Source organism: Physcomitrium patens, chromosome 24, assembly GCF_059467195.1.
Source record: "Physcomitrium patens ecotype Gransden chromosome 24, ASM5946719v1, whole genome shotgun sequence".
NCBI classification, from domain to species: Eukaryota; Viridiplantae; Streptophyta; class Bryopsida; order Funariales; family Funariaceae; genus Physcomitrium; species Physcomitrium patens.
The window spans coordinates 11,957,472-11,967,272 of NC_143433.1; positions in this window are offsets into that span (position 1 = coordinate 11,957,472).

The following is a 9,801-nucleotide window of genomic DNA, read 5'->3' on the forward strand; positions in this document are numbered from 1 at the left end:
TGATAAAATGTGCTTGTATTGAGTCTAAAGTTTAGTCCTCTTTGATAGAAAGGATCTTAAAAAAAGTAGTGCTATTTGATATTTTTATATACTTGTTGTACTATAGAATCACATAGTCCCACTAATCTTTGAATGGTTCTACTAACACCATGGATATGATGCATTTGACTTTGCTGGATAATATTTTTTTTGCTAATAAGCCAAAGGTCTTCCAAAAGTTGGTGGATATGTCTTCTATGTTATATTGCACAATCTTCATGAATGATGTATATGGTATATGTATTGTGAGGATCTTCTCTTTGAGGTGCCAAATCAATTTGTTTCTTACTTCTAATTTTTTGAGTCTTTTTGTATTTATTATCTTTGAGATGATTGTAATCTTAGACGTCAATTTTTTCTACTCAAAATAGGCTAATATACTTGTGGCAAGATTTACTTGATTTGATAGTTTTAGTGGTTGATTGCTAGAGTCTATTGAATATGTTATTTTAGTTTATTTTTCTGATTTTTATACTCTAGCTTTAGTAGTAGAATAATTACATATATGATGTATAATTGTCGTTTTACTTATTCTACAAATTCCTTTTAGAATAAACATGTATAAGAGAATTCGAACACAGAGAAAGACTAAGCGCATGAACTTTACTAGTTAGGGTCACACAATTAACTGTATTCTGAACCACTAAAACACCAAGAAACACTATAATGCTTCCTTCCAGGAACAATACTCCTTCATCAATTGATAACAACAGTGTGCAACCCTACACTCTTAAAAGATTGCTCAAAATTCATAAATTCTATCTAACAGCAGCAATAACAGACTTCACTCCAACCAATCTGGATTCACAAAATTCCTGTAATCTTAGACTTCCTCTGTCCAAAACACACACAACTCTCAATTAACAACAATCATAATCTTCCATCCATAATCAATCTTCCAATAACTTCTCATATAATTCAATCACTGAGTACTCCAATTACATAATCAATAACTCATAAATCAATCTTTGATTTATTCTACAGACTCACTTCTAAGTATTCAAAAACTATCTATTACTCTTCAACAACAAAGAAAAAAAAAACAAAGAGGTAGTACCAAGCTTAACCTCGACTCATGACTATCACAATCTGGCTTCTTGACAAACTTCTACAACTCTTATATAATTGCTATTGATTTTCAGATTCTAATCGTAATCCTATAATAATTGCTTTTAATAGCTGAATCAATCATCCATCCTCCTAAACTGACTATTCTATGGACTATTAGTTTATTTTACCAATATTTTACAAAAACAAACTAATATCCATTCTACATAGCCCCACTCCTATCTGTATAGCATCCTTGCAAACACACAATTGATTCTTATCTAAAAACTATTTAACAAAACTCTACAAAATTACTAATTCCTCTGGCCCACCCAATTAATCATTTGCTGCATTATCTAATGTAGGTTCCACCGAATCTAGTTCTAAATTCAAATCTTCTTCTTCCTCCAATCCGTCCATTGACTCCTTCCTCAATTGGTTTAATAGATCTTCATTATACTCACCCAATTCATGGACTTGAGCCTCCAGTTTCAAGATCTGGGCATCACGGAGTTCCAACTGATGCTGCTGTTGACTCATCCATTTTAGAACATCTTCAATTGACACTTGTGATTGGCTTCTCACTATTAACTCTTCCATCAATTTTGTCACCTCAGCTTGTAAAACTTCAATTTCGAACCTCAACTTCTTCGTTTCGCATCTAGATTGGTCACTCAATGCTTCTTTCTCTTTCGTCAATAACTCTGCCTTATCTCCTTCTGCCTGCAACTGGCATTTGAGTTTCTCCCGTTCTAAATCCTATGTCTTATGATTTTGGATCAATTTGTCCCATTGTCCTTCGACAATCCATAAGATGTGTTCTTTTTCTTTCGTCCAAGACTCATATTGGTGAACCTATTTTTGCTCTAATATCAACGTGGATTTTCTAATTTCATTTAGCGTCCGTTCTTGCTCTTCAATTCTTTGGTGTTGCTCTAATATCACCTTCATACTGTCTTCTAAATCCTATTTGCTACTGCCCTCTACATCCAATACTCGCACTATACAATGTATTTGTGAAATATACTTCAATAAAATATTCTTAAGAGGTATTCCTTTGGGCAATTGACCTTGTGGAAACACCAACTGATTAATATCCATCAAAATTGGAATTTTATTCTCCTCCTCCATCGCTAAATAAATTGAAACCGGTCTGATTCAATAACTGGAACGACCTCTTGTGCTGCTGTACGACTTGACTCTCTAATTTTGTGTATTACATCTGTTGTATTGATATTCTGTGCCAACAAATTTTGTTCTCTTTGTGGAGGCATTGGCAATGGTACAGGACTTTCTTCTACTGGCATTGTTTGACGCAATGTGTGCGTGATCATAGCATATACATAATTGGAATAAAGTAAATAAGTAAATTTCTCTAATTTTCACTTGGCTCCTATCTCCGCATGAATATGAGTGGCTATGTACATTGTCCAATTGAACACCATCCCTTCCAGCGCACCTACCGCTGCATACAATAACTGTTTGGACATATATGTGGGGTGTCGATACAATCTTAACCCCCTTACCACAAAACAGAACCATTTTACGAGTTCTGGTGAAATTACCTCAGTAGTCTACTAACCTTGGCTCCTCTTAAAGGCCGATATATCTCCCTTGAAATATCTTCTTAGATTGAAGTTGCTTGAGTCATCAGCTCCTATTGTAATTTCTCCAATGGGAAGACACAACACCTTTTTCAGGATTGTTCCATCAATCCCCATAATTTGTGCTTATACCACACTCAATTCATCTTCCAAGTCGTAGTTCGTGATATATTCCTCCACTAATGACATATTAATTGATGGTAAGCAATATGAAAGGTACAAAAATTGGAACAACTGCATATTCCGAAAGTCTTTTATTCTTATTGATGTCCAATAGATATCCAACTTTATCGGTTCCATATTGGTAACGATTATCACAGAAGGTGGTTTTGATGTGCACCTAGCTCTCATATTTTGGCCACGGTCCTCTTTGTCTATAGCTTGCTTTGCACTTTTAATTGCCATGATGCTCTTTTTCTCAAACTCTTAACTGGAACTACTACGCTTAAAAATGTAAGAAAAAAAAGAAATAGCAATCTCAAAAAATAACCAAGAACTACAATACAGAATGACCTCTAACTAGTGCCCCACTCCTATTCTCTTACTACCGGTGATCATGACAACATGTTACCCATATTGTCTATTTTTCACCTCCGTCCCATCTGACACATTAATAACTATCAACTATCCTTTCAGCCGCCTCTACACCCTAACATACTTATATCATAATTAGGTCTATCCTATGTCCATGAAAGCTAATGGAAAGTAATCTTTCTTGGTGGCCGCATTAAGTTTCCAAAAATCCTGACAAATGCGGATTTTTCCATTCTTTTTCGGTACTATGACAATTAGAGAAACCCACTCATTATTCAATACCGGGTAAATGAAACCAACCGCAATAAGTCCAATTCCTCCTTTACTATGAGGGAATATTTAGGATTAAGGTGATGTTGCCTTTGCCATACCGGTTTAGTATTTTCTTTTAAAATGATCCAATGCTCACAGATGTCAACAGAAATATCCTTTAAATCAGCCTAAGTCCAAGTAAAAGCGGACTTATGATGTAAGAAAAATTCTGTCTAATAGATCAACTCCTGTTCCTTAATACCTTCGTAGATCTTAATTGTCCAAGGTTCTGTTGTGCTCGCTAAGTTAATAGTTTGATGTAAAGGTGCAATGGCAATAATCTGTTTCAACTCCCACGCTGGTTGAAAATCAGTCGATACATCTGATATATACGAAGTACTGAATCTTGTGTCCAGAGCATTCACATGGTGCACATCATACTTGGTCATGCAATCAATACTAACATACTCAAAGTTTTTTTGGATTCGTCGGGTATATCAAGTACTCCCTCGGACCTCCACATTCGTACACCACTCCAAGGTGTTGTGTTGCCTCCACAGACACCTCCGTAATCAGTGCGATTGCATCATCATCGGAGCTAAGCTAATCGTCCGATGTCAATTCAGATGCTAGCAATTGAGTTTCTCCATGATAGCGTATTGGGTACATTTATAATACCATTTTGTCACCACCCTTGCCAATTGTCAAAGTACCTCGATCTCAATTATTCTTGGCCTTTGCTTGATAAAGCTAGGATTGTCCCAATAAAATTGGATATAATAAAGTTGAACATTATAGCCAAAAGACGATATAGTCAATTACATATGCAATACCAGTAATTATAGTTTGAACACTCCGTAAAATATCCATTGGTTTAACTCGGCTATGATCTGCCATCCGTAATACTAATATCATGGGTACTAAGTGTTCCAAATCTAAAGCATCTATTGTATCAGCGTTCATTAAATTGACACTGGAACCACCATCCACTTGAACACCCGAGATCATAACACCATCAATCGAAACATCGATGAATGGTGCACTTGGGTCAAGATTCAAATTGACTTCACAAACTTCCTTATTACGTTACTTATGCCGTGTTAATGATGAATTCAATGTAGAACGGTACTCTTGTGCGACCGCTAGAAGTTGCTTCATAGAAATAGAAGGCCGAATAGCATTCAGATCCTTCAATATGTTATAGGGTTCCATATTTAGGGTAATGTCCAATACCCTCTTTCTTTTTATTGATTGGAGTTTAACTCATTGAGGTAAGATATTCTTCTGCCCTAGACTTGGAATTGAAACAGGAGACGGAGCTTCCTTGAAATTCCCACCTCCTAGAGGATCTTTCAACAAAAAAGACGTTTTTCAAAACTATGTAGAGAACAAAACAGCTTGAAATGGAACCGAAGCCTCCGTAATGGGGACCTCATTGAATTGCCCAACTGAATTAGGTCTCATACTGGGTAAGAGGCGTGTAACAGGATCTGGATTGGATATCCCCGTAATTGGGTCAAATTCGCCCTTTGCATTAGATTCACCCAAATGTTGAATTGGTCCTTTTTCATTTTGCTGATTCCTCATAAGAACGGCTTGGACACATTCCACCTGATTTATAAAAGAATCTTGAGGACCTTGATTTATCTCCTCCATTTTTCCTTGATTTTGGATCTGCTGATTCTGATTATTGAAATTGAATGGAGTATTATATTCTTGATAAGTATGCCTTGACTGCTTGTAATTCCCACAAACTGGTACAAAATCGTCATTAGCTCTAGGATTGGGACATTCATTGACATAATGGCCAATCTGTCTGCAACGGAAACAACGAAGTGGTCTTCTTGTACCTCCATCAAGCATATAGAGTGTCTCAACTGGTATATACCTAGTAGGCTTGTTCCATGTAGGATTAAAAAATGATCCTGGTTGTCCCGTTGGAATGGAGGGAACTTGATTCGATGACACCAGTGGAGCATATTGCTGATACCTTTACTTCTCCTTCTCATAGTTCTTGGGATTTGATGGAGACCCCTGATTAAAATTGGAACTTTGAAAGTTATTTAATACTCGATTTTATTGATTAGATCGATTTCCATTCCATCCAAACGTATTTTCCGAATGCACTTTATTGACGTCCCAGTGAGTTGGTGGAATCATGGTCTGATTACGAAATTGTTGTTGCCTTTGTCAATTCTAACAATTAACTATTAAGTGCTTTCTTCCGCAAAATGTACATTGATCCATCATTTGTGAGGGTGAAGGGCATTCTGTTACCAAATGACCGTGGCCCTTACAATTACTGCACCAAACATTGGTCCTAATATTGGTAGGCTTTTGTCTCTTCTCCTTATCTTTGGCCATATTGATGGCCATTTCCTCCATTTTCTTCATCAGGTTCAACAACAAGGCTTCATTGGAATCTTTTGGGGTTGGTATTATTGGTAACTCTGCCGCAGTTAATGCTTATTGTTGATACGGAAAATAGGGAGCATACGCTGTCGTAATGTATGAAGTCTTACTTGAGAATGCTCCGGGTACCTAGCTGTAGAAGGAAGAATAGAAATTGCGATAACAAAATCTTAAATAGAATACTAACAATGCTCTAATTAGACTATAATAATGGTAAACAAACGTAATCAAATTCAAAACAATTCAAAGAAATTTCAAACAAATAATAAAATTCTTAAAGAAATATTAGAATGATCACAAATTTTACTCAAATATATGTCAATTCAACCTTAATTTAATTCTAGTTAAAATCCTATTGAATTTCACTCAACTTTAGACCAAACCTAATTAAATCTTAAATCCTAATAATTCCTAAACCCTAAATCAAATCCTAAAAAAATCTTAAATTAAACCCTATTCTCAATCCTAAACTCTAAACCAAATCCAAAATCAAATCCTAAACCAAACCCTAATCCAATCCTAAATCCTAAACCAAATCTTAAATCAAATCCTAACCAAATCCTAATCCAAATCCTAAATCAAAACCTAACCAAACCCTAAATCCTAATCTAAATCCTAATCCAACACTAAACTCTAATCCAAATCCTAAACCCTAAACCAAACCTTAAATCAAATCCTAACCAAACCCTAGTCCAAACTCTAATCCAAACCCTAAATCAAATCCTAATCAAATTCTAATCCAAATCCTAATCCAAACCCTAATCCAAATCCTAAACCCTAAACCAAACCTTAAATCAAACCCTAACCAAACTCTAATCCAAATCCTAATCCAAACCCTAAACCGAACCCTAGCCAAATCCTAATCCAAATCCTAGTAATTCCTATGACAGATTTAAACCTCAATATCTAATGAATACACCGTTGATCTCAATTTAAAATTTGCCCACTTTTTAAAAATCAAGTTCAAAACAAGTAAAATTTTTTTGAAAAGGATCGGAATTACCAATTTGACGAAAACCTCAAAAATGTGTTCGGGTGTTAGCCGGCCTCCTTCTCCAATCTTGTTGCTAACCTTCCAGAGCCAATTTCTCTTCTTTGCGCCGTTCGATTGGTTTCAAATTTCTCATGGACATAGGAAAACAAGTCTTATATCCTCTCACATAAGTTTTACTCCAATCCAACTATTAGATTGCATGAAATCTTAAAAAACCCTCATTGGACCTAAAATTCTACTTTCTGAGACCTCAACTCACTTAAACCTCAATATCTCTCAGTTCAACCGTTAGATCAAGCTCAAATTCACGACATGTATTCAACACAACTATAAACATGAATCCAAAAAAATTCACCCGTAGATCTGCAACAAAACTCTCGAAATCACTCAAAATATAAACCCTATTTTATTTCATAAAACCCAAGTCATTCGAAAAAAACCTCAACTTTGCAAAGCTCTTACAAATTCATATCAACTGCAAATCACCCAAAATCAATGCCTATAGAAACCCTATCTAATCTTCTCTCAAAGCCCTTTCTCCGATTTGCCAAAGAATTCCGGAGTCGTCATCGAGACTCAGTTTTGTGTCTTAGGGTCTGATTTCGACCCTGGTTCATAACCGGCCCTCTCCGGGTATCAATATCTAGTTTTTATAAGTAAATTTTTTCTAGAATTTACTCTTAACTTTCTTTTAAAGATTTTTGTATCATTTATTTTCCCAATATACTTTGATTTGCCTTACTTATGGTACTACAAAGTAAGTAGAAGTCACCTTTCTAAAAGGCAGCATTGGTACCTTTTAATTTTTCTACCCCTTTGGCTATTAAATATATTTCTAAGATAATTTATTCTAATACTTTGAACTAAGATCTCTTAAATTATAATAATCTCTACACTCTTTCACCTATTAATCGTGTTACATCATGACATCCACCCCCCCTTAATCTGTACATCCTCTGGCATGCGCCAACGATTCTTCAATATGTTTATGTAGAATGTTCTTCATCTTGGTACAATTCTTGATCTTCAATATGCTCTTCTATTCCAATTTCAATATCTTATATTTGAGTTTGTTCTTCATCAAAACAAATGCCTTCATTCCTTTGTTTAAATAAGTTGATTCGTTTGCTTGCTATAGGTACCTTCAATTTTGTACCATCAAGTTCTTGTAATGAATATGTTCCATTGTTGTGTGCCCTTTTGACAATATAAGGTCCAAACCATCTCTTTGCAAACTTCTTCATAGTGCTATGTTGATTGACTAAGCTACTATCATAAACTAATACCCAATCACCATCTTCAATAGCCTTGGGTCATAATGGATGTTTTTTATCAAATCTTTCTTTATTCTTTTCCCTTGCTTCTTTCAATTTTTTTATTGCTATTTCAATATCGTTGGGTCTTTTTTCTAGTTATTGAATCCATAATGCTAAAAGTTCTTCTCTATTGAGATCATTCTTCTAAGGCAATACACCCCATGTAGGTACTACATCTTCTATTGGCATTACTGGTTTTTGACCATATACTAATTCAGAAGGCATATAACCTATTACCAAACTATGAGTTGTACGATCTGCCCATAGTGTAAATGGCAGTAGTCTAGGCCATTCATGTGCTTTTCCATTGCATGCCTTTATTAATGCCTTAACAATAGGTGAATGCCCACGCTCACTTTTACCATTACCTTCTGGATTATATGCAGTTGTTAAAGAAAGCTTAATTCCTATCCTATTAAAGAATTCTCGTGCTTCTTTTGCATCCAATTCACCTCTATTTGCCGTAATTTTTCCAATACAACCATAGCAACAAATAACTTCTTCTAATAGAAATCGACATACAGCTTTAGTATCCTTTGTTCTTAATGCTTGTCCTTCAACCATATTCGATAAATCTTCTCGTGCAAGTACCAAATATTTCATTTGTCCAAGTCCCATAGGCATTGCCACTAAATCCACCATCCATTTGTAATGTAAAGCCAAAGGATATGTTGGATGTAACCCATCTCGATGTCGAATATTTGAATATACTTGACAAGTCTCACAAGATTCTATAAATTTTGCTATGTCTTTGTACATTCCCTTCCACCAATATTTTCTTTTAACTTAGTGAATGTTGCCCAAATTCTTCGATGCCCTGCCCATAAATTTTCATAAAATTCTTTAATAATCTTTTGTTGAACTTCTAAACCACATATTATCCTTTGTGGTACTTCTCCTCTCTTTTTTGGATGCTTCCATAAATATCCATCATGTAAAAAATATCCATAGGCTTTCTTACGAATTTTCTTAAATTCTTGATCTATTCAATCTTTTTATCATTTTAATGTGCTCAAATAGTCTCCAACATCTTTCCATTCATTTTCATATAAATCTCTTAAAAATGCTTCTAATGGTATATTAAAACATACACCTTTTTCCTTTGATAACGCATTGGTATAAAATTTTGTACCCACATCATCTTCTAAATCAATCATCTTTTCTTCATCATTATACCTTGCTCTTGATAACATATTTGCAACTGAATTTTCTTTTTCCGCAATATGTTTAAATTCAGGATTCATAGATTTGATATATGCTATCTACCTCAACATAGTAATATCAGGAGTTGAACAACTTATAATCATGCCTAACAAAGGTAGACAATCTGTTTTTATAACTACTGATGCTCCAATTAAGTACTCTTTTTCATTTTTCATAGCTATTACTATACCCCATAATTCTCTTTTGATTTGCGCATATGCCCTTTGTCTAGAATTCAATACCTTTGTTCCAAATCTTATTACATATCTATTTCCTTGTTCATCATCTTGCCCAACCGCCCAACCTATTCCAATTGGACTTGCATCAACTGTTAATACTACTGGCCTTCCACCTTCATAATTTACTTTCTTCAAAGTTGGAGATGAAGAAAGAAGTTCTT